This window comes from Lithobates pipiens, unplaced genomic scaffold, assembly GCF_037356315.1.
Source record: "Lithobates pipiens isolate NorthernLeopardFrog02 unplaced genomic scaffold, aLitPip1_a1.2 Scaffold_3, whole genome shotgun sequence".
Classification (NCBI taxonomy): Eukaryota; Metazoa; Chordata; class Amphibia; order Anura; family Ranidae; genus Lithobates; species Lithobates pipiens.
Genome location: NW_027507790.1, coordinates 24029792 through 24054162, shown reverse-complemented (window position 1 = coordinate 24054162; position 24371 = coordinate 24029792). Strand labels below are relative to the sequence as shown.

The window sequence follows — 24371 nt, the reverse complement described above, 5'->3', positions numbered from 1 at the left end:
GGCTAGTATTCCTCCTCGCGCTGACAGCGCGAGGAGAAAAAAAAAAGCCGATCGCCGGCGGCCGTGTTCGGGACATCAGTCCCGATCACGGCCAGCAATTCAAGCGGACACCTGCCCCCTGCCAGTGCCCACCTGCCACCCGCAGTGCCATCCTGAAATAAAGTAAGTGCCCCCCTGTCAGTGCCACCCAGCAGTGCCCATAGTGCCCACAGTGCCACCCAGCAGTGCCCACAGTGCCACCCAGCAGTGCCCACAGTGCCACCCACAGTGCCACCCAGCAGTGCCACCCACAGTGCCACCCAAAATCTGCCTCAAAGGTGCTGCACCCCAGTGCCGCCCATCAGTGCCCAGCAGTGCTGCCCATCAGTGCCCAGCAGTGCCGCCCATCAGTGCCCAGCAGTGCCACCTATCAGAGCCACCTATCAGTGCCACCTATCAGTGCCCATCAGTCCCATCTATCTGTGGTACCTATCAGTGCCCATCCGTGCCACCCATCCGTGCCACTTATCCGTGCCACCCATCCATGCCATCTTATCTGTGCCCATCTTTGCCCATCAGTGCCGCCTTATCTGTGCCCATCGGTGCCGCCTTATCTGTGCCTATTAGTGCCGCCTTAACTATGCCTATCAGTGCCCACCAGTGCAGCCTATCAGTGCCCACCAATGCAGCCCATCAGTGCCCACCAATGCAGCCCATCAGTGCCCACCAATGCAGCCTATCAGTGCCGCCTAATCAGCGCACTTCAATGAAGGAGAAAAATGACCCGTTTGCAAAATTTTATAACAAACTATTAAAACATGATTTTTTTTTTTTTTTTTCTTTGCATCTTTTTTTGTTTGTTTAGCAAAAAATAAAACTCCGAGCTGTAACTAAATACCACCAAAAGAAAGCTCTATTTGTGGGAAAAAAATGATAAAAATTTCATTTGGGTACAGTGTTGTATGACCGCGTAATTGTCACTCAAAGTGCATCAGCGCTGAAAGCTGAAAATTGGTCTGGGACTGAGGGGGGTTTAAGTGCCCAGTAAGCAAGTGGTTAAATGAGACAATCCAAATGAATTTGAAGTACAGACTTTCAGCTTTATTTCAAGGGGTTGCTCATAAATATAAAGTACACATTTTAGGAACTGCAACCATTTTTATACACAGTCCCCCCATTTTCAGGGGCTCAAATGTATTGGACGAATGAATATACTCATGAATAAAATGTTAATTTTTAATATTTTGTTGAGAATCCTTTACAGGCATACCCCACTTTTAACTACACAATGGGGTTCATTTACTAAGCTGGAAAGTGCAAAATCAGGCTCACTTCTGCATAGAAACCAATGAGCTTCCAGGTTTTATTACCAAAGCTTAATTGAACAAGCTTGGGTTAGAAGATAATTGGTTTCTATGCAGAAGTGAGCCTGATTTTGCACTTGCCAGCTTTAGTAAATAAACCCCATTGTGTACTTAAAAGTGGGGTATGCCTGAATTGGCAATGACTACTTGAAGTCTGGATCCCATGGACATTACAAGACTGAATTGTCTTCAGTTGATCTTTGTTTGTGGGGCTTTCTGCCTTCAGTTTTGCCTTCAGCAAGTGAATGCATCTTCAATTGGGTTGAGATCAGGTGATTGACTTGGACATTGCAGAATATTACATTTATTTTCCTTCAAAGGCTCCCGGGTTGCTTTTGCAGTGTGTTTTGGATTAAAGTCCATCTGTACTGTGAAGCGCCGTCCAATCAACTTTGCTGTATTCGGCTATATCTGGGGTGATAGTATATGTCTAAACACTGCAGAATTCATCTGGCTGCTTCTGTCTTCTGTCACATCATCAATAAACACCAATGACCCAATGCCACTGTAAGCAATGCTTGCCCATGCTATCACACTGCCTCCACCATGTTTTATAGATAACGTTGTGTGCTTTGGGTGAACCCTCTGAATTTTCTTTTGTGAAGTCTTCTCTTGATTGTAGACTTTGAAAATTATACGCCCACCTCCTGGAGAGTGTCCTTCACTTGTTTGGATGTTGTGAATGGGTTTTTCTTTACCATAGAGAGGACCCTGCGATCTTCCACCACTGTTGTCTTCCACAGATGTCCTCGCCTTTTTATGTTGCTGAGCTCACCAGTGAATTCTTCTTTCCTCAGAATGTACCAAACTGTTGATTTGGCCACTCCTAATGTTGCTGCTATCTCTCGGATGAATTTGTTTTTTTTTTGAAGCCTTACAATAGCCTTTTTCACTTGCATGGGCAGCTCCTTTGAATACATGATGTAGGTTCACAGAAATAGATTCCAAATGCAAATACCACACTTAAGGAGTTATTTACAAAAGTCAAATCCACTTTGCACTACAAATACACTGAAAATGCACTTAGAAGTACAGTCGCTGTAAATCTGAGGGATAGATCTGAAATGAGGAGACGCTCTGCTGATTTTATCATCCAATCATGTGCAGGCCAAAATGCTGTTTTTTTTATTTTCCTTGCATGCCCCCCTCAGATCTACAGCGACTGTACTTTCAGTGCACTTTCAAGTGCACTTGCAGTGCACTTGTAGTGCAAAGTGGATTTGCCTTTAGTAAACAACCCCCATGGAATCAACTCCAGAGCTTTTACCTGCTTAATTAATGAAGACAATAACCTGGCCAGGAAACAACTTTTGGTTCAATTGTCCAATTACTTTTGGTACCTTGAAAAAGGGGGTGTGGCTATTCTTAAAAGCTTTCATTCCTAAACCCTTCCTCCAATTTGGATGTACATACCCTCAAATTAAACATGGGAGTGTGCACTTTCATCCCATATCCAATATATAACTATAGCCTGAATATATTTTGGTAAATACCTGAAAAAAAAATTGTGTCTGTGTCCAAATATATATGGACGTAACTGTATTATATAATACTCATTCTCTCACTTAAAAGACTTGATCATAGGCTTGCTCTCCACAGCTTCAATGCTCAGTTAGGTTAGCTTGGCTTTGAGCTGAGTAGGTAACAGTTTATACACAGGTGTTCCAAACAAACACTCAAGTTTTCTTGATATTAATTAAAATGAGATAAAAATCAGCTATAAATTCCCAGTGTTACTTCAAGACTGAAACTCTAAAGAAAGAGTACAACTTTTTCATTTGAATTTAGTTTTATTTAATTGTTTAAAATGGTAATAATGGTATCTAATTAGAAATAATTTTTTTTATTACTTTACAGATTTTAAATTAGTGTGAATAAAAGTATATAAATGACTGTATATTATCAAATACCATAGTAACAGAATGAGTTACGTGAAAATGTGTAGCTTGTATAATGCTTAATAGGTGTTAAAAGGTGTGAATTCCTGCATAGTAAAAATTTGCCATGTATAGTATGCACACACTTGGATTAGTTACAAATTTTTTGAAATGCATTTAATTGCAGCTAAGACCGAGGTAACTTTAGTCTTGTTTTTTTTTGTATAAATATGAAATACTGGTAAAGAACCTTCCTTAATATTGGCCTTATTTTGTGATTTATTGTAACTTGTATCTTTAACCACTTCAGCCCCGGAAGATTTTACCCCCTTCCTGACCAGAGAACTTTTTACAGTTTGGCACTGCATCGCTTTAACCTCCCTGGCGGTACGATTATTTCGGATTTTAGGTGCTAAAAGCGGTACCATTATTTTGCATGAAAATTTGGCGTTTTATATTGTAGTCCTGCAATTCTTAGGAATAACTCTCTTAAATCTGTCCAAACCAGAGTCTAGCAGACATCCCGGGTATGATAAAGTTTGAAAAATGAAATCATAAATTATAATATAATAAATAACTATAAATAATTGTACCAAATAATAATATAACAATAATAAAAATTATTCAATAATGTAATCAAATCAAAAACACTGAAATTTGCTCAGTTGCAGAATTGTCACTGTCAATACTTTTCAGTATTTGATGACGGATCTCCCCACAAATTGCTATCTCTCAATTCTGCGAGTGATTCTAATTTATTATCGCTGTTTTCTAGCTGGTCTAAAATCATTTTTGATGTACAGTGACAGTTTTGGTTGCTATGGGCAATCTCCAGTTTCCAGGCATAAAGAACAGTTTTTATTATATAAAAGTGCATGCAGGACACTGGGCAGACCACTAGGGACAACGGGGATGTGAAATATTTACATACAGCAATGTAATCTGTAAGATTACATTATACTGTATGTATACTGTGTGTTTCACTTTTTGAATTTGGCGCCGATCTCCGTGCCCGTGCGTCGCAACGCTCGCAGGGCACGGAGATCGGCAATGTAATGCATCGAGCGAGACACGGCTCGCTCGTACAGCGGGGAGACAACGCTGGATCCGAGGGAGAAGGTAAGTAAACCTCCTCCTGGATCCAGCGACGCTGTCCCGAGTCTGACTCGGGGATACCGCTTTTGGTATGAAAAATCCACCCCGAGTCAGACTCGGGAATACCGTCAGGGGGGTTAACTGACAATTGCACGTTCATACAATGCTGTACCCAAACAAAATATATGTCCTTTTTTCTCACAAATAGAGCTTTCTTTTGGTGGTATTTGATCACCTCTGCAGTTTTTATTTTTTGAGCTATAAATAAAAAAGGAGCAACAATTTTCAAAAAAAACAATATTTTTGACTTTTTGCTATAATAAATATTCCCCAAAAATATATATATTTTTTAAACAATTCTTCATCAGTTTAGGCCAATATATATTCTTCTACATATTCTTGTTAAAAAAAAATCGCAATAAGCGTATATTTATTGGTTTGCGCCAAAGTTATAGTGTCTGCAAACTATGGGAAAGATTTATGAAATTTTTATGGCCTTTTTATAATTTTTATTTTTTTTACTAGTAATTGTGGCAAGCAGTGATTTTTAGTGGTACTGCAACATTGTGGCAGACAGATCGAATGCTTTTGACACATTTTTGGGACCATTGACATTGATACAGCGATCAGTGCTATAAAAATGCACTGATTACTGTGTAAATGTCACTGGTAGGGAAGGGGTTAACACTAGAAGTGATCAAGGGGTTGAATGTGTGTTCCCTAGATGTGTTCTAACTATATGGGATAAGACTGTCTGGGGGAGGAAACCTATAGTTGTTCCTACCGAGTAGGCACAAACCATAGGTCTCCTCTCCCCTGACAGAACAGGGATTTATGTGTTTACACACACAAATCCCTGTGTTGACTCTCGTGCGCACGATCATGCACACAAGCCCTCTGGCGGCTCTTAAAGGGGATGACGTACCCGTACAGGATTATCCCCAACCATGCCCTTCTGCTGAAGTATATCTGCGTGAGGCGGTCGGAAAGCGGTTAAAGAATGTAACCATAATATGTCGACAATATGTCTAGAACTAACTAATTTTAAGATATGAATTACTAGCAAGTGCTAATAAGTTTGAGACGTATATGTCCACAACAATCCCATAAAAGTGGGTCTGTCCTTCTATGATGACAAGCTGTGGGTATTGGTTTAATGTCTTAAACATGGCCCGGTCATATCCCGAAAATATACTGTGTTTGATATACTAACAAGGAAATGCAAATAAGTAGTGCATCATTCTGTGTCTGACTTGCATTGCTCCCACAGGGCTCTGTGTGTGTGTCTGAATGTGTGGAATGGAGAGTGTCGGCAAAGGCTAGTATGGATTATATAGATTGGTAATATGGAAAGGAATAAAAAATGTATCCCTTAGATAGATAGGTACCGTTAACTCGTTACAGATCTGGGATAACCTTTCAGTTAGTATAGGAGTACTATATAGGGATTACATCCTTAAGATAGAGAGGTACTATTAACATTATAGTTGTAGTTTCCTTTCAGTGGTCAGGTGTCAACATGGAACATTCTGATAGGAGAAGAGAATAGAATGACAGATGAGCTCATTGGTTTACTGCTCCTCCTGCCACTGTCCAGTCACAGGCAGGGGGAAGAACAAGACCTGTAAGTTTTGTTTAACTGCAGCAGACAATTGTCAACAATCCTGCCCTACTAGATGAGGCTGTGCTATGTGGCAGAGATATGTAAATTTCAGTACTGGATGGACAGAAATTCAAAGATTTTGGCAGCTAAAATAGCTCCTAAATAGGTATTTCTTCTGTGTGTGTTTGTCTGTTTGCAGAAGTTTAGCTTTAAAGGTAAATTATAGTATGTATGTTAAAGGTTGCATTTCTTACCCTCCCCCCACCACCACCACACACATCCCCCACCTTCTACCCTCACAACGCACCTTGCTTTTTTTTACTATTATTAAGGTGTCCCTAAATACATAAAGGAGAGGGTTGCCCATCTGGGAAAGGGTGCTACTCTGCAACCAACATGGCATACAACATATAATAAGGTTGACCTTAGGCTTTAAACATAAATGGTCTAATTTAGAAAAGGGGAACTTCATCTTACCATGTGCTCAGTTTATATATTTTTGTGACGCTTAGGGGAAAGTTTGATTCACCTGATCTTTGTTGGATATTTATTGTAGACCAAAAACAAGTACATCAAATTGACAATAACCACAAACAGTAAGGTGTAACCAATATCTATCTATCTATCTATCTATCTATCTATCTATCTATCTATCTATCTATCTATCTATCTATCTATATTTATATATATATATATATATATATATATATATATAGATATATATATAGATATATATATATATATATATATATATATATATATATATATATATATATATATAGATGGATAGATAGATAAATATAGATACAGATATATAGATATAGTGTAATGTACTTTTTTTTCCCCCTTACTTACTTTTTTTGTCCTCTTTTTTGTCCTCTTTTCAGATATCTGAGCCTATATATATATATATATATATGTTCAGGTAGTTATTTTAATGCTTTCTTTTTATATAGAGATGAAAGAGGGATATTTAATCTGTATTTACAATTCATGAAGTACTCTGTCTATGCACAATATATGTGGTGGCTCGTGAGTGTTTATCAAAGGAGTGTGTGCTGAGGACATCTGTGGTCATATATAAGTACAACAAGATGAAAATAGGTATTTAAGGCACCAGCCACTAGCTCCTCCTTGCTCCGAAGAAGCTTGCGTTCATTGACGGGCAAAACTAGTCAAAGTGGCATCATCACTGGGGTCGGAGAACTCTTCATGCATACACCCATGCTAACTCTATAGCCATTGGAAAGGATCCACACCAGCTGAGAAACAACTAACCATCATTGGGGCTGGAACGCCTGTACAAAACAGGATTGACAGACACAGTGGAGGTGATGGTGTCACTTCATAGACAGTGAATACTCATCTCACACTCCATGGCCGTGGTTATCCTGTCTACATTCAGTATATTAAATGACACCTGATATGCCTGTTTATTCCCCATTCAAGGAAACAACTGACTGCAGTGTTATTTCTTCTCCTTGGGGAGGACTTTTATTGTTTGCATTTATTGCCTTTCAGTGCAGCTCTAGCCCTTTATTGCATACTTACACGGTTGATCCAGCAGCAGTGATCTATTCAGGCTTTACTTTCCTGTGACACCCACCTTAAATAATGGACATTTCCTGTTTCTAGGGGAAGAGTCAATGATTGATTTTTTTAGCAGCCAACTGCCCTGTTTGCTACTGGTGACATCATCTCCATATTACCCACCATACAATTTATGCTCCATATTTTTACATCCATTGAAGTTTTTACAATTTTTTCCTTCACGTGTCCTGGTGGTGTGTGTGAATGATATGCATGATTGAGGTGTGCTGCTAGCAGCTCTACATACCCTTGTTGACAACGTTGTCATTTTTATCCTTTGTACTGGTGGTTTTGTAACATTGTTTCAATAAAGTATTTTTTTTCCTTAAACCCTGGTTTTTCTATAGAAGGTAATTTCAGGGATCTATTATCCTCAACATTTTTTTCTATATGACTTTTTCTTTCCAGAGAACACACCTGAGGTGATCAGGAGGTATAGGGATTAAGGATTGGCGATACTTCCAAGTAATGGTGATCCTCATTTATTACATGCGGTTGTAGTTGTGGTGATTTTTATATTCTTTTGATTTATTTATTGTAACTGTATGGTCTGCTTTCATGTTGCTAAGCATTACTCAAACTGTTGGCGCATTATAAATCCTGTATACTTTTATATATATATATATATATATATATATATATATATATATATATATATATATATATATATATATATATATATATATATATATATATATATATATATATATATATATATATATATATATTGTTTATTATATTGTATATTGTTTCTGGGGAAAAGTCTATTGTTGTGTGTGGGATCTATTGTTGCTGGGGTGGGGTCTAGTGTTGCTCATTGCAAGTTATCTGTTTTACTATATTTCTTGTTATCATTAACAAACTCCATAGAAGTGACTGAGTAGCACACAATGATACTTGGTTCTGTATTCTCTGAAAGGTGCAGTACTGGAAGATATGTAGGAGATGGAACCAAGGGATGGTGCTCAGAGATGGGTAGGGGGCAAAGATGAAGAGTGACTGGGAAGGGGGGAGTTTCTGCACCTATTCCCTGAGAAAAAAAGCCCTGTCATGTGTGTATAATACATATATTATATTTCAAGTATATATATGCAGAATAACTGATTTAAATAGGAGTGGTCTGTAATTGGCAACATATAAAACAATAAAACAAAAACTACAGCTCAATACCTCAGCTAATTTATTTAGGTTTGAGTTTTTCTGCTGCTGAACACGTTATGTATATTATATATAAATCTTTAAGCAGTTTGAAAGTTTGGCAGCACGATTTTGACCAACAAATTAATATAGTTGTGCAGCCAAATGAATGCATGCATTTTTTCTTTATGCCCTTCAAGACAACCTAAATATACCTTGCATAATTTATATTTAAAGAATAAGAACTCTCAGAAATTGCATCGGGCATGTGACAGTAGTGTAAACTGACAAGGGTAAGTGCAAGTGCCAGACTTTAAAAGGTCATTTTTAAAACCCTGTTTTGTTCTACGTGAGTATTATAATGGTTTTCATTGACCCTTGCACATATGACATGCTTTTTATTTCAGTTCTCTTTCTGACTCACCTTTTTATTTCATTCTGAAGATTTTCACAATCCAATATATGGGCAGGAAGATGGTTCTTGTTGATATATAGAACATTTCCTAATCCTGGCATCTCTTCTGTCTTTAAGTATTCTAAAATAAAAACAAAATTACAATTTTAATGAAAGTGATTCCTAAAATCACTTGATTTGCTTCATTGATGCACTTCATTCACTTAAAATCATATTAATGACTAAATAGGTATGCTTTTAAAATAGCTTGTAATTTTCTTAACATTGTGGAAACTAAAAACAGGATCATTAAGGCTATGATCCATGTCAAATTAGATGCGGTCCTTCTGGATAGAGTGGATTACTATGCCAAACTGTGGGCTCAACACTTTCTCCCTCCTCAAATTGATAAAACCCTCTTGTTCCCATGAGTTAACCAGGCCCTCATTCACTACTGTGATTTGGCTTGATGGCGGAGCCGGATTCTGGTGGGAACTCTGGGGTCTCTCCCTCCCCTCCCCCCCCCTTACTATTCTTTCCCTCAGTGTTCCGCCCTTGTCCATTTTCTAGTCTTCACTTATACGCTTTATCCACTCCTATAATTTTAGTACGGTTACTAAATGACATGTCTCCACCAGGAGTCTACGCTACTCCTTATGCTCATTCACAACCTTAATATGTTCACCGACATCCTTACTGAACCCCAGATCTATGTTCACTGTACATACTCTATATAGGTATTTCATGCCCTGGGTATTTGTTTCATTCCTGATCTATACTGGTTATAATCGATTATTCTAACCCTGATGGTCCCCACCGGGAAAACACAGTAGCTCCACAGGAGGGATTTCCCGATCAACACTGACCGTGTTGATGGGAAAATCAAGAGATTTTCTTTCCTGCAACCTGCGGTTGCGGGAAAGAAAATCACATAATCTATGACCTGCCTTATACAACAAATTCATTTGTTTTTATCCTCCTGATTTAACTGTTGAAAAGCTTTATAGACTTGGCAACAAGATACAATTCTGGCAGTACACAATTCAAAATATCTAGACTACTATAAAAAAAAAAAGAGAGCAGTGTTGTCTACTGACTTTGAATAAACTTTAAATTGCACATATGCAAAGGTACTGCCAAAATTTTTTACCAGGCATACCACACTTTTAAGTACACAATGGGGTTTATTTCATAAAGCTAGAAAGTGCAAAATCAGGCTCACTGCTGCATAGAAACCAATGAGCCTCTAACCCCTGCTTGTTCAATTAAGCTTTCAATTAAAGCGTTCAATTTAAGCGTTCAATTAAACCTGGAAGCTCATTGGTTTCTATGCAGAAGTAGCCTGATTTTGCACATTACAGCTTTAGTAAATAAACCCCATTGTGTACTTAAAAGTGGGGTATGCCTGTATCCAGATCCACTTCCTCCTCTCCTTATACAAAGAAACTTGGACATTTCTAAGGGCCTTCAAACTAATTTTGTTTGCAAGAATCCAGTCCACGACTATTTAAAATAAAACGCCTACATATATAAACAAATACCACTGCAGCTTGGGAATTGGCACATAACTACACTCTCTCCTGACTCTACAGCTTTCTTAGGCAGGTCATTTTTATTTATTGTATTACAGGCACTTATGTAGCCTTGTCAATTTGCATATATATTATACATTCACATCAGTCCCTGCCCTCATGGAGCTTGCAATCTAAAGTTCCTACTCCCTAACTAACATTCATACACATACCAGGGCTAATTTAAATAGGAGCCAATTACCCTACCAGCATTTATTTGAAGTGTGGGTGGAAACCCACACGTCTAATGGAAATGGGAAAAGTCCTGGAAGTTACACATCTCTGCATAACCCAGTAATAAGGTATATGACAGCTTCAGCCTGAGCTCCAACCAGGCCATGCCCCCAAAGAGTTTCCCTCTGCCCATGGAGCTTAGTCTGAGGCTGTGATAGAAAGTGAAAGGTATTGAAGGCATGGCCTACTTGGAGCCCAGGCTGAGACTGCCATATACCTTCTTATGTGGTTTTGCAGATATGTGTGACTTTGAAGACTTTTTCCTTTTCTGTTGAATGTCTAGAGCTGGGACGAGCTTTGTTATTTTCTGCACTCGCACTAGCGTTGCTACATAAGAGGACCTGGTGGAGCCTTGAATGCACCTGTTAATTTCGTTTTGGTCACAGGAAACCCATGCAGACACAAGGAGAACATGCAAACTCCAGGCAGGTAGTGTGGTGGTTGGAATTCAAACCGATCACTCTAGTGCTGCTAGGCAGAAGTGATAACCAATTAGCCAATATACATGCACAAACAGAATCCGCAATAGGAGTAAGAACCAAATATAACATTCAAAAACAAACAAATGCCTTCATATGTTGTATGCTGTTGTGCTTAGTTGAAAAGTTGATAGAATCACATATGAACTGTAGTTACATCTACTTATGCATCCAATAAATAATACATAACTGCACATATTAACTAAAATAAAAACATCTGATTATTTGCCCCATAACCACAGAACACATGAACTTAAAGTGTTTGTTAACTCAACACTACATATTGCTGATATGTGCCTTGTATTGCTTCCTTTATTTGAAATCCCTGGTGTTCCTAATAATCCCCTTGCTTGCCTATTAAAAACTGACCACACCAAGCAAGAGAACACACTGTGGACAGTTCTCTAGCTATGCTGTAAACTCAGTCTGCTCTCCTCCAATAATCAGACTTGTCCTGACACCCCCGCTGCACAGCCATTCACCAGAAAGCTCAATGTGCTGCAGCTTCTACTTAACCAGTTCTTATGCTGCTTAGAACAGAGGAAATGTGATCACTTATAAAAAAGAAAAAGGTATTTTTCTTAATATCTATACAAAAATGTTTTGCCTTTCATTTCTGTTTTACCACTTCAGCTCCACTGCACTGACCACCGCACTGTATTGTTTTAACTCACAACTGCACGGTCGTGCGACATAGTACCCAAATAAAATCAATGTTCTTTTTCTCCCACAAATAGAGCATTCTTTTGGTGACATTTGATTACCTTGGCAGTTTTTATTTTTTGTGCTATAAACAAAGGAAGACCAACAATAAAAAAAAAACATATTTCTTACTTTCTATTGTTAAACATATCCAATAAAAATATGTAAAACATCTAATTTCTTCATCAATTTAGGCCAATATGTATTCTGCTACATGTTTTTGGTAAAAAAAATCCCAATAAAGCGTGTATTGATTGGTTTGCGCAAAAGTTATAGTGTCTAGAACCTATGGGATTTGTGGTCTTTTTATTTTTTTTAATTTTTTTTACTAGTAATGGCGGCAATCAGCATTTTTTTTTTATATTTCAAATATACACTGTTGTCTAAACATGAAAATGATGAGTATTAACCACCTCAATACAGGGCACTTATACCCCCTTCCTGCCCAGACCAATTTTCAGCTTTCATCGCTCGCTCTCACACTTTGAATGACTATTACTGACAGGTATTCAGTTACTCAGATGAACCGTGACAGGTACTCTGAAACTCAGATGGACTGTGACAGGTACTCGGGTACTCAGATGGACTGTGACAGGTACTCTGGTACTCAGATGGACTGTGACAGATACTCGGGTACTCAGATGGACTGTGCAGGTACTCAAGTAATCAGATGGACTGTGACAGGTACTCAGGAAATCAGATGGACTGTGACAGGTACTCTGGTACTCAGATGGACTGTGACAGGTACTCGGGTACTGAGATGGACTGTGACAGGTACTCAGATGGACTGTGACAGGTACTCTGGTACTCAGATGGACTGTGACAGGTACTCGGGTACTCAGATGGACTGTGCAGGTACTCAAGTAATCAGATGGACTGTGACAGGTACTCAGGTAATCAGATGGACTGTGACAGTTACTCTGGTACTCAGATGGACTGTGACAGGTACTCGGGTACTCAGATGGACTGTGCAGGTACTCAAGTAATCAGATGGACTGTGACAGGTACTCAGGTAATCAGATGGACTGTGACAGGTACTCAGGTACTCAGATGGACTGTTCAGGTACTCGGGTACTTAGATGAACTGTTCAGGTACTCGGGTACTGAGATGGACTGTGACAGGTGCTTGAGTAGAGTACTCAAATGGACTGTGACAGATACTCGGGTACTCAGATGGACAGTGACAGGTACTCTGATGGATGATAGCAGGTACTTTGATGAGTGGTGATAGGTCCTCTTTATTGGGGAGACAATCAGTGTGTGCTGGTGTACACTGTACACTGCAATCTCCTTATCACACACGATCGGTGTGTGAGGAGGAGAACCCGTAACATCTTGTTATGACTCTGTATTTACATTTATTGATCGGCTGTGAAAGGATCACAGCCGATCACGTCGTAAACAGCCACCGGCTAATGCTGTTTACCAGCGTCGATGACGAGCAGTGTTCCCGGGAACCCACCGCCGAGCATATGCAGAGCTCTCGAGATTGCACGCATGCACCATGCAAAGTGGGGCGGCACCATCTGTGATCAGCTGTGACTTCATCATGGCCCATCACATGGTAAACAGCCATGTCCAATGGTTGTTCACACCCCTCGGTGGCAAGCCGTGTCTCCGTGACACGCCTCGACCGAAGGTAAAGGGCTGCGCGCACACGATCTCTCGCATGCCCTGTTTAAATGGACGGACGTCATATGACGCCCTTCTAGAACCAGAGCCGCGCGACCTGGCCATCATATGATGGCTGGCGGGCGGCAAGCTGTTAAAGATATGGTATGAACCAACAATGATTTATATCTCGACTTGGATTTGGTTATGCGAATATATTACACCATACAATCATGTGGAAAAAGGAAAGGGATTTGCACCAAAGACTATAATGTAGACAACTTTCATCATCACTAGGGCCAAAAAATGTATTGCATGAAGTCTATTTACCTACTGTATCGAGCGGTTTGCCTCAGAGCAATATTCAGATTCATCTCATACCTGCCATATTTTAGAAAATTGTTGTACTGAGCCATTTATTAATGCAGTCAGATGTTCCATCCTAATATGTCTGTCAAGGTAGCTAAAAATTGTGAAAACGTGGGGGTGAGGTAGATAACCAAAGTCTGGGGATAATCCGTTTAGCTGCCAGCAATATAAAGGACATCAACCTCCTTTCAGCTCGAGAGATACCTAAGAAAGGGAGACCCAGCAAATAATGTAAAGGGTTCAAAGGAATGAAAGTATCCAACAGTTTTTGCAGAAGATTTTGAGCCCAAAATTGGCTAATAGAGGGGCACTCCCAGAAAATATGGTAATGGGTACCTACAACCTCATTGCATCTCCAACATTGCTCAGAAGCTGCTGGGTTATGGGCGTGTAAGATGGGATCCTGTACAATCCTGTACAATCAGCAATTTTTAGTGGGACTGCGACATTTCGGTGGACAAATCTGACACAAAGTGATACTTTTTGGGGACCAGTGACACCAACGGGCTTGGGTGGCATGTGCATGCCCCTGAGGCCTTGAGAAAAATCATGTGCATGTACGTGACTTTGCGCTTAAGGGTTGCCCTACCACAGTAAATGTATGTGGGGCGGTCCTTAAGCGGTTAAACAGCGTTTTTTTTACAAGGTAATTGTTTACAATCACTTTAATAGCAATCAAAAGTAAAAAGATTATATCATTATTTTCAGATCATCATAACACTATCAATTAAAGTTACAATTGTAACATTCATTGAATGTTTTTTCATGCACACAATTAAAAATTGTGTGCCCTCCAGTGGTTATTTCTGTCCATATGTGGAAGATCTCATTAACTGCCCACATGGCAACCAGTCAGTCTGCTCAAACTGTATTTAACGCACCTGTATCTACAGGAAGAAACTCCTGAGGAAAGAGAGGATCAACAATTAATAATAGGAAGACACGTTCCACCCAGAGTTTAATCCTAGGGGTCTGATATATACCGTACAGTTATTTGTCCACCTGTACTGTAGTTATCAGAAAAAGAACCAGATGTTTTCACCTTAGCCCATACTTACAACTAAATGCATATTTGTTTATTTAAGCCAATTGAATTCAATAGCTTTCCGATATAATTTTTATATTTACCATGTTTAGGAAAAAAAAACATTGAGTTCCGAAGAAAAAATGGGCAAAAAAATACTGTTACTATTATCTTAAAGACTAAGTGCTTGAAATGTCAGTAGAGTGTTAAGTGTTCTCTGTAAAGGATCATCAAAGATTATAAATGAACTATGTTTAAAAGAAAACTGTTTTACACTTAGGTTATATTTAGGTGCAAGGGTGTTTTCTGCCATTTGCACCTCTATGTGATATCAACTAGTTATAGTGCTATTAAAAATCACATTGTAAGATGTCAGTTAGCACTTAGCATACATACTTAGCAGAAATATATATATATATATATATATATATATATATATATATATATACACACACACAGTATCTCACAAAAGTGAGTACACCCCTCACATTTTTTTTATATTTTATTATATCTTCTCATGTGACAGCACTGAGGAAATTACACTTTACTACAATGTAAAGTAGTGAGTGTACAACTTGTATAACTATTTATAGTTGCTGTCCCCTCAAAATAACTCAACACACAGCCATTAATGTCTAAACCGCTGGCAACAAAAGTGAGTACGCCCCTAAGTGAAAATGTCCAAATTCGGCCCAATCAGCCATTTTCCCTCCCAGGTGTCATGTGACGTGTTGGTGTTACAAGATCTCAGGTGTAAATGGGGAGCAGGTGTGTTAAATTTGGTGTTATCGCTCTCACTCTCTCATACCGGTCACTGGAAGTTCAACATAGCACCACATGGAAAAAAACTCTGTGACAATCTGAAAATAAAGAAATGTTGCTCTACATAAATATGGTCTAGGCTATAAGAAGTCTGCCAAGACCCTAAAACTGAGCTGCAGCATGGTGGCCAAGACCATACAGCGGTTTAACAGGACAGATTCCACTCAGAACAGGCCTCGCCATGGTCGACCAAAGAAGTTGAGTGCACGTGCTCAGCATCATATCCAAAGGTTGTCTTTGGGAAATAGACGTATGCATGCTGCCAGCATTGCTGCAGAGGTTGAAGGGGTGGGGGGTTAGCCTGTCAGTGCTCAGACCATACGTCGCACACTGCATCAAATTGGTAAAGATGTCTGTCATCCCAGAATGAAGCCTCTTCTAAAGATGATGCACAAGAAAGCCCGCAAACAGTTTACAGAAGAATGGGGCTGCATTAGTGCTGCTGGCACTGGGGAGCTACAGTTCATTGAAGGAACCATGAATGCCAACATGTACTGTGACATACTGAAGCAGAGCATGATCCCCTCTCTTCGCAGACTGGGCCACAGGACAGTACTCCCACATGATAATGAACCCAAACACACCTCCAGGAGGACCACTGCCTTGCTAAAGGAGCTGAGGGTAAAGGTGATGGACTGGTCAAACATGTCTCCAGACCTAAACCCTATTGAGCATCTGTGGGGCATCCTCAAATGGAAGGTGGAGGAGAGCAAGGTCTCTAATATCCACCAGCTCCGTGATGTTGTCATGGAGCAGTGGAAGAGGACTCCAGTGGCAATCTATGAAGCTCTGGTGAACTCCATGCCCAAGAAGGTTAAGGCAGTGCTGAAAAATAATGGTGGCCATACAAAACATTTTCACTTGGGGTGTACTCACTTTTGTTGAATGTGGTTTAGACATTAATGACTGTGTGTTGAGTTATTTTTAGGGCACAGCAAATTTACACTGTTATACAAGCTGTACACTCACTATTTTACATTGTAGCAAAGTGTCATTTCTTCAGTGTTGTCACATGAAAAGATATAATAAAATATTTACAAAATGTGAGGGGTGTACTCACTTTGGGAGAATATATATATATATATATATATATATATATATATATATATATATATATATATACGCAAACAAACATTCACAAACAGGCACAAACACACACACAAACAGGCACAAACACACACACACACAGATATTTATAGAACATTTATTTTTACAATAGCTGCTGGAGTGTTGATTTTATGTTTTTTTCTTTTCAATATGTAAAAGTATACACATGTAGTCTGGCAATCTAGTCAGTCTTGTTATTACATAGGATGGAAATAGTAGAGGTGCAAATAGTAGCAATCTTCTGAGCCTTGAATACTTTGCAATCTTTTATTAAATGTTGAGGATAATACTACAGAGTGCACTCTTGCTAATAATTTTCAAGCACTACATACCCCAGTAATTACAGCTTAGAATGTTCAGCACACAGATATTTAAACACAAAAATAAAATGCCTGATTTCCAAAAGACTTTTGGAAAGTATGGTTTAAAATGCACAACTGTAGACTAAAGAAGAAAATGAATGATGCCACCATAGCTAAGGACTGGTAAACTACAATGCATTACATTTTGTTACCCATCCTCATGGAAATATGAAGTTTGACATAACTGGTCCTTTTCTGAAATGCTAGGAGTGGGGCTGGTATGCTTGCCCTCTGATTTTAATTCCTTTTTGAATCACTGACCTGAAACAAGTTTTAGGATTATCAGTTATGACTTAACTCGCTGCACACTTGTTCTGGGTTATAAGTTCAAAGCACCGCAGCCAGAGACAGCCAGCCAAATAACATCTTATGAAGCAGATCAGCAATCCCCCCACAATTAATTTCATGTTGTTTCCTTTTAATTATTCTAGGTACAGATAAGTAAGTACAGTAGTGCATGCAATAATAAAGTTATAGGACTAGCATACCACGGAATGTAAGTACATTTAGGCTTCATGCACACTGAAGCTCATATTTTCACTGAAGCTCATTTTGGGAGTTTGGACATTTTTTTAATAGCCCATAAACTCCCCATCTATGTGTCCATGCACAAATTTTTGGACGTTTATCAGCAGTGAAGTTTATGGGCTGTTTTCTGAACGCCGAAAAATCGTGTTCAGGAGCTGTTTTTCTGACCGCAAAAAACACTTAAAAACTTTAAACGCCGATAGACGCTCAAAAACGTGGCTTACCAGTGTTTAACGTTTTTGATCCATTGAAAAAAAAAATTATAAAAAAAAAAAGACGCTACAAAACATAAAAAAAACGCTATTGCAAAAATGATAAAAAACACTGAAAGACTCACTGCAAGGCTACTGGTGTTTTTATAATGTTATATTAACATCCATTGTGCATGGAGCCAAAGAATATAGCATTCTCTAAAAAGCAACACAGAATAAAGGGTATTAGAAAAACAATATCTAAAGTGACAGGAGTGTAGATAGAATTGTAAAAGGCATGAGACACCCTTGGGTGCCCTAAGGAGGAAGCTATGATGTGGCATGCTGCAACAAATGGTGAGTGTGGTCTATTTGTGCTAACAGGAGGGACTTAAAGAGGTATGTTTAAAGCATTTGTAAAGGTTTAGCTTTTCTTTTTTTAAATAACAAACATGTCATACTTAGCTGTTCTGTGCAATGGTTTTAACCACTTGCCAACTGTCCCATACCGATATACGTCAGCAAAGTGGCATGGGTGTGCATAATCATGTACCCGTATGTTGCACCCCTGCCATGCCTGCGGAAATCAGATTCGTAGCAGAACAGATTCGTCTTTAGGTCCATACCAATGATTTCTGGCCTGGCCTGCTGATCAGTTCTGGCAAATGAAAATTCTTCCCCTGTCTGTAAGTGTAAACACAGACAGGGGAAGTGATGTCATCTCCCTCTCTGGAAAGAGAGGAGAGAGAACGTCTTACCATGGGTTGCACAACACTACACTAACCCCAGTACACGTAGGTACACTTGTCACCCCCTGATCACCTCCCGATCCCCCCCAAGTTAACCCCTTCAATCCCTGTCACTGTGTCACCAATTACAATTTTCAGATTTTTCATTGATAACTGCATTAGTGTCACTTGTAACTCTAATCAGTGTTAGGGCAATTAGTAGTTGGCCCCGTTAGGTCTAGGATACCCCCCCCCCCCCCACAACTAGCTTCCTGCAGCCTCCAAGAAGACAAAGACAGGCCTGTGGAGCCCATAGTGCACTTCCTGCTGCATTTGTCAATCCCAATTGGGAGCCCACCACTTCTGCAGCACTCAAACCACCATACAAATCCATGCACTGGCAGACAGAGTATATTAAGTTGAGACAGTAACAGACACCATTCACTGGCCAACCTGGAATTCAGGTAAAAACAGATTTTACGTCACTTGAGTTTTATTCTCTGTTTTTCATGGAAGATTTCTATAGATCTATTGTGGACCAAAGCAATTTGTATGCTGGTCAATTCATCACCACTAATCCCCAGTTGATCCTTGCCAGAAATTGGAGACCTATCACTGTCAAAATACACACTATTGGTTCTGGGCACTACTACAGCTACAAACAACAAATAATGTGGACATATGTAGAATGACTGTGAATGATTGGTTATGCTGTGGTGGTGGGTCTTGATAATGGGAAGATAAATACTGTATAGCTATATAACTAGTGGACCAAAGCAATTTGTATGCTGGTCAATTCATCACCGCTAATCCCCAGTTGACCCTTGCCAGAGATTGGAGACCTATCACTGTCTCCGAATTTAAGACCTTTCTGGACCTATTTCTCCTCATGGGCATAACTAAAAAAAAGTGAGTTGCGGTGATTATTGTCCACTGACCCAAATCACCATATGCCCGTGTTCTATGCCTCCATGACCAGGGCTAGATATGAGCAGATCTTGCAATTTATGCACTTCAACGATAATGAACTCTGTGGTCCTTGGGGTAACCTGAATACGATCGGCTCCACAAAATTTGACCCCTCGTAAACCACGTCAACCAACAGTATGCAGCCTTGTTAACTCCCGATCAGGTTGACTGTGTTAATGAGTCCCTGATTAAGTTTTCTGGCCGCTTGTCATTCAAAAAGTATCTTCCCAGCAAGTGTGCCAGATATGGGGTCAAGATGTATAAGCTCTGTGACAGAGCAACAGGCTATACATACAGTTTTATGGTTTACGAGGGAAACGATAGTCACATGGAGCCGGAGAACTGCTCAAATTACATAGGGCAGATTAAGATTTTGTGGGACTTGGTGTCACCCTTATTCGGAAAGGGGTACCACTAGTATGTGGACAATTATTACACAAGCGTGCCACTTTTTAGTCACTTGTTCGATCATGGAATTGGCACATGTGGCACCGTGCTATCTAATCACCGAGGCTTACCCCAGCGGCCTGTAGATTCCCATTTTAGGCTGGTGGAGAGAGCCTGCTTGAGAAGTAATAATTTTCTCGCAGTGAAGTGGAGGTATTCACAGAATGTCTTTGTTCTGTCCTCCCTTCATGCAGATATGACGGTCCAAATTCAAACGGCAACTGGTGTTGTGAAGAAACCCCTCTGTGTGCTTGGTTTTTGGGGGCCTGTACACGGATAGACAGCCAAAAAGTCCCACACATGTGGCATCCCTGTACTCAGGAGAAGCAGCAGAATGTATTTTGGGGTGTAATTTCACATATGCCCATGGCATGTTTGGGTCAGTGTGTTTTGGGTAGGATTTAAGGAAGGCTTTTTATTTAGTGTCAGTATGTTTTAGGTAGGAAAAATTTCACAATACACACTATTGGTTCTGGGCCCTACTACAGCTACAAATAGTGATGGACGAACTTCCGACGGGACGTTTCGCGAACGCGAAACGCGAACGGACACAAACGTTCGCGAAAACGACCGTTCGCCGCGGGCTCCATTGACTTCAATGGGAGGCGAATTTCGCAAACCTTTAGGTCGAATTTGCGGCCACGGGGTAATTATTAGGGGGTAGCACGTAGTCCCACCACCTGGACAATAGCATAATACATGTATGAGGTGAATTTGGGATCGATAACTACAAGCATTTTTTTTTTATTTGGGAAATTGTTCTGACAATTCAGGACTATGGAGCTAATGAAGGCAATGGAGGAGAGGGAAGGTCAGGGACCAGGGTAGGCAAACAAGAGGGTGCAGGAGATACAGAGCACTGACAGCAGCACCGTAATACAGAGCACTGACATCAGCACCGTGACATACAGCGCTGACAGCAGCTCCGTGACATACAGCGCTGACAGCAGCTCCGTGACATACAGCGCTGACAGCAGCTCCGTGACATACAGCGCTGACAGCAGCTCCGTGACATACAGCGCTGACAGCAGCTCCGTGACATACAGCGCTGACAGCAGCACCGTGACATACAGCGCTGACAGCAGCTCCGTGACATACAGCGCTGACAGCAGCTCCGTGACATACAGCGCTGACAGCAGCTCCGTGACATACAGCGCTGACAGCAGCTCCGTGACATACAGCGCTGACAGCAGCTCCGTGACATACAGCGCTGACAGCAGCACCGTAAGCAGCCCCAGGAGGAAGTCAGCACAGCACAGGGATGGTGTGATCCCCTCATAATAAGAACCCCCAGGAGGAAGTCAGCACAGCACAGGGATGGTGGGAGCCCCTCATAATAAGAACCCCCAGGAGGAAGTCAGCACAGCACAGGGATGGTGGGAACCCCTCATAATAAGCAGCCCCAGTAGAAATATGACACCGCTCAACCTCTTCAAAGAGGAGGGTAGGGGCATATAGTACGGTGTGCTTTTTTGGGTCAGGGAAGTGAGCCAAATGAATTAAGAAGGTCTGTGTGCTTGATTCCAAAAATTGTTTATAGACATATACATGGTCTACTGATCACATGTGTTGAATTCCTCCGAGATCCATGCCTCATTCATTTTTAGAAATGTGAGGTAGTTAACACTGTCGTGAGCTAGGCGAGTACGCTTATCGGTCACAATCCCCCCTGCTGCGCTGAACGTCCTTTCGGACAGGACACTGGATGAGGGGCAAGCCAACAGTTCGATTGCAAATTGGGCAAGCTCTGGCCAGAGGTCAAGCCTGCCCACCCAGTAGTCTAGGGGTTCATCACTCCTCAGAGCGTCCACATCGGCCGTTAACCCAATGTAGTCGGACACCTGACGGTCTAGGCGTTCCCTGATGCTGGATCCGGATGACACCTGTCGATGGGTCGGCTGAAAGAATGACCTCATATCCGAAGTCACCAACACATCTTCAAACCGGCCTCTTCTTGCAGGCGCTGTTGGATTGGTACCCGCAAATCCTTCTCTGGGAGTGGGAATTGCTCCTCTGCCAGCGCACGCAAAAGCAGAATGCAGCATTTCTCGAAGCAAGGCCTGGAAGTGCTGCATTCTGACAGCCCTCTGCGACGGCGGTAACATTTCCGCCATTTTGTGTTTGTACCGGGGATCTAAGTACGTTGCCACCCAGTACTGGTCCTTGACCCTCATGCTTTTTATACGGGGGTCCCTATTAAAACACTGGAGCATGAAGGCCCCCATTTGCACTCAAGCGGAAGGTATGTGGTGGTGGTGGTGTTGTTGGTGGTAGTGTCTTTGGGGGTGCACATAGCAGAGAGTGAAGAAGAGGGTGCAGATCGAGAGGATGAGGAGGGTGCAGAAGAATAAGGCTGAGTGAGCCACTCAACCAAGTCTGGTGCGTCCTTTAAAGTAATTGAACGCACCTTCTGCAACTTCCCACTTTGGCTCAAGGCTGTTGCTCCTGCCCTACCCCTACCACCCCTGCGGAAGGGCCTGCCTCTTCCTCTGCCTGTCATTTTTTAAATCACCCTGTGACAAAACTCTTAGTCCCTATACCGCTGAAGGACTGCTGCAGTATAGGGCAGCGGTCAGCAGTAGTGCACGTCAACCCTATGTATTGTGGACCGATAGCGGTCCTTACAGAACAGCAGACTGTACTGCACTCAGGCCTATGTACCGTAGCACCCTATACCAAGTTACCAGTCCTTATAAAAACTTTTGTGGACCAAGCAGGTTGTGTGTTAGTGTTTAGCAGACTGTGCGTCAGTCCCTATACCGCTGAAGGACTGCTGCAGTATAGGGCAGCGGTCAGCAGTAGTGCACGGCAACCCTATGTATTGTGGACCGATAGCGGTCCTTACAGAACAGCAGACTGTAACGCACTCAGGCCTATGTACCGTAGCACCCTATACCAAGTTACCAGTCCTTATAAGAACTTTTGTGGACCAAGCAGGTTGTGTGTTAGTGATTAGCAGACTGTACGTCAGTCCCTATACCAATGAAGGACTGCTGCAGTATAGGGCAGCGGTCAGCAGTAGTGCACGGCAACCCTATGTATTGTGGACCGATAGCGGTCCTTACAGAACAGCAGACTGTACTGCACTCAGGCCTATGTACCGTAGCACCCTATACCAAGTTACCAGTCCTTATAAGAACTTTTGTGGACCAAGCAGGTTGTGTATTAGTGTTTAGCAGACTGTGCGTCAGTCCCTATACCGCTGAAGGACTGCTGCAGTATAGGGCAGCGGTCAGCAGTAGTGCACGGCAACCCTATGTATTGTGGACCGATAGCAGTCCTTACAGAACAGCAGACTGTACTGCACTCAGGCCTATGTACCGTAGCACCCTATACCAAGTTACCAGTCCTTATAAAAACTTTTGTGGACCAAGCAGGTTGTGTGTTAGTGTTTAGCAGACTGTGCGTCAGTCCCTATACCGCTGAAGGACTGCTGCAGTATAGGGCAGCGGTCAGCAGTAGTGCACGTCAACCCTATGTATTGTGGACCGATAGCGGTCCTTACAGAACAGCAGACTGTAACGCACTCAGGCCTATGTACCGTAGCACCCTATACCAAGTTACCAGTCCTTATAAGAACTTTTGTGGACCAAGCAGGTTGTGTATTAGTGTTTAGCAGACTGTGCGTCAGTCCCTATACCGCTGAAGGACTGCTGCAGTATAGGGCAGCGGTCAGCAGTAGTGCACGGCAACCCTATGTATTGTGGACCGATAGCGGTCCTTACAGAACAGCAGACTGTACCGCACCCAAGCCTATGTACCGTAGCACCCTAGACAGACCAAGTTACCAGTCCTGATAAAGAGCTTTGTGGAACAAGTGAGTTGTGAATGATTAGCAGACTGCAGCAGAAGGGCAGCAGTCAAGTATAATATTCTTTCTATATTTGGAAGAAAGAATATTATACGTGTACAAGCCTATTACCGTACCACTGATACCAGTCCTGAAAAGAACCTTTGTGGAACTAATAGTAACAGCAAGTCTTTAAAATTATCCTCACTGCCTGACACACTGCTTCCTGCCTGTCCCTATACAAATTGGCAAAAAAGAGTAGGCTGGAACGATTAGCTGGAATAGCTCTTTTGTGGACCTGATAGTAACAGCTAATGATGATGATGATGATGATGATGAAGAAAGACTAATCTGGCTGAGCTGTCCCTAAAATAGCAGCATACAGCGCTCTGTCCCTT

General features: G+C 41.3%; 1 long non-coding RNA gene across 1 annotated transcript in view; it reads right to left on the bottom strand.

The window, feature by feature from the left end:
* The window catches only part of LOC143940224 (uncharacterized), a 69541-nt gene that overhangs the window by 5377 nt on the left and 39793 nt on the right, over window positions 1-24371 (bottom strand). The window contains exon 3 of the long non-coding RNA XR_013263833.1: window positions 9070-9181. This is a non-coding gene — a long non-coding RNA (uncharacterized LOC143940224). The remainder of the gene's footprint in view (window positions 1-9069; window positions 9182-24371) is intronic.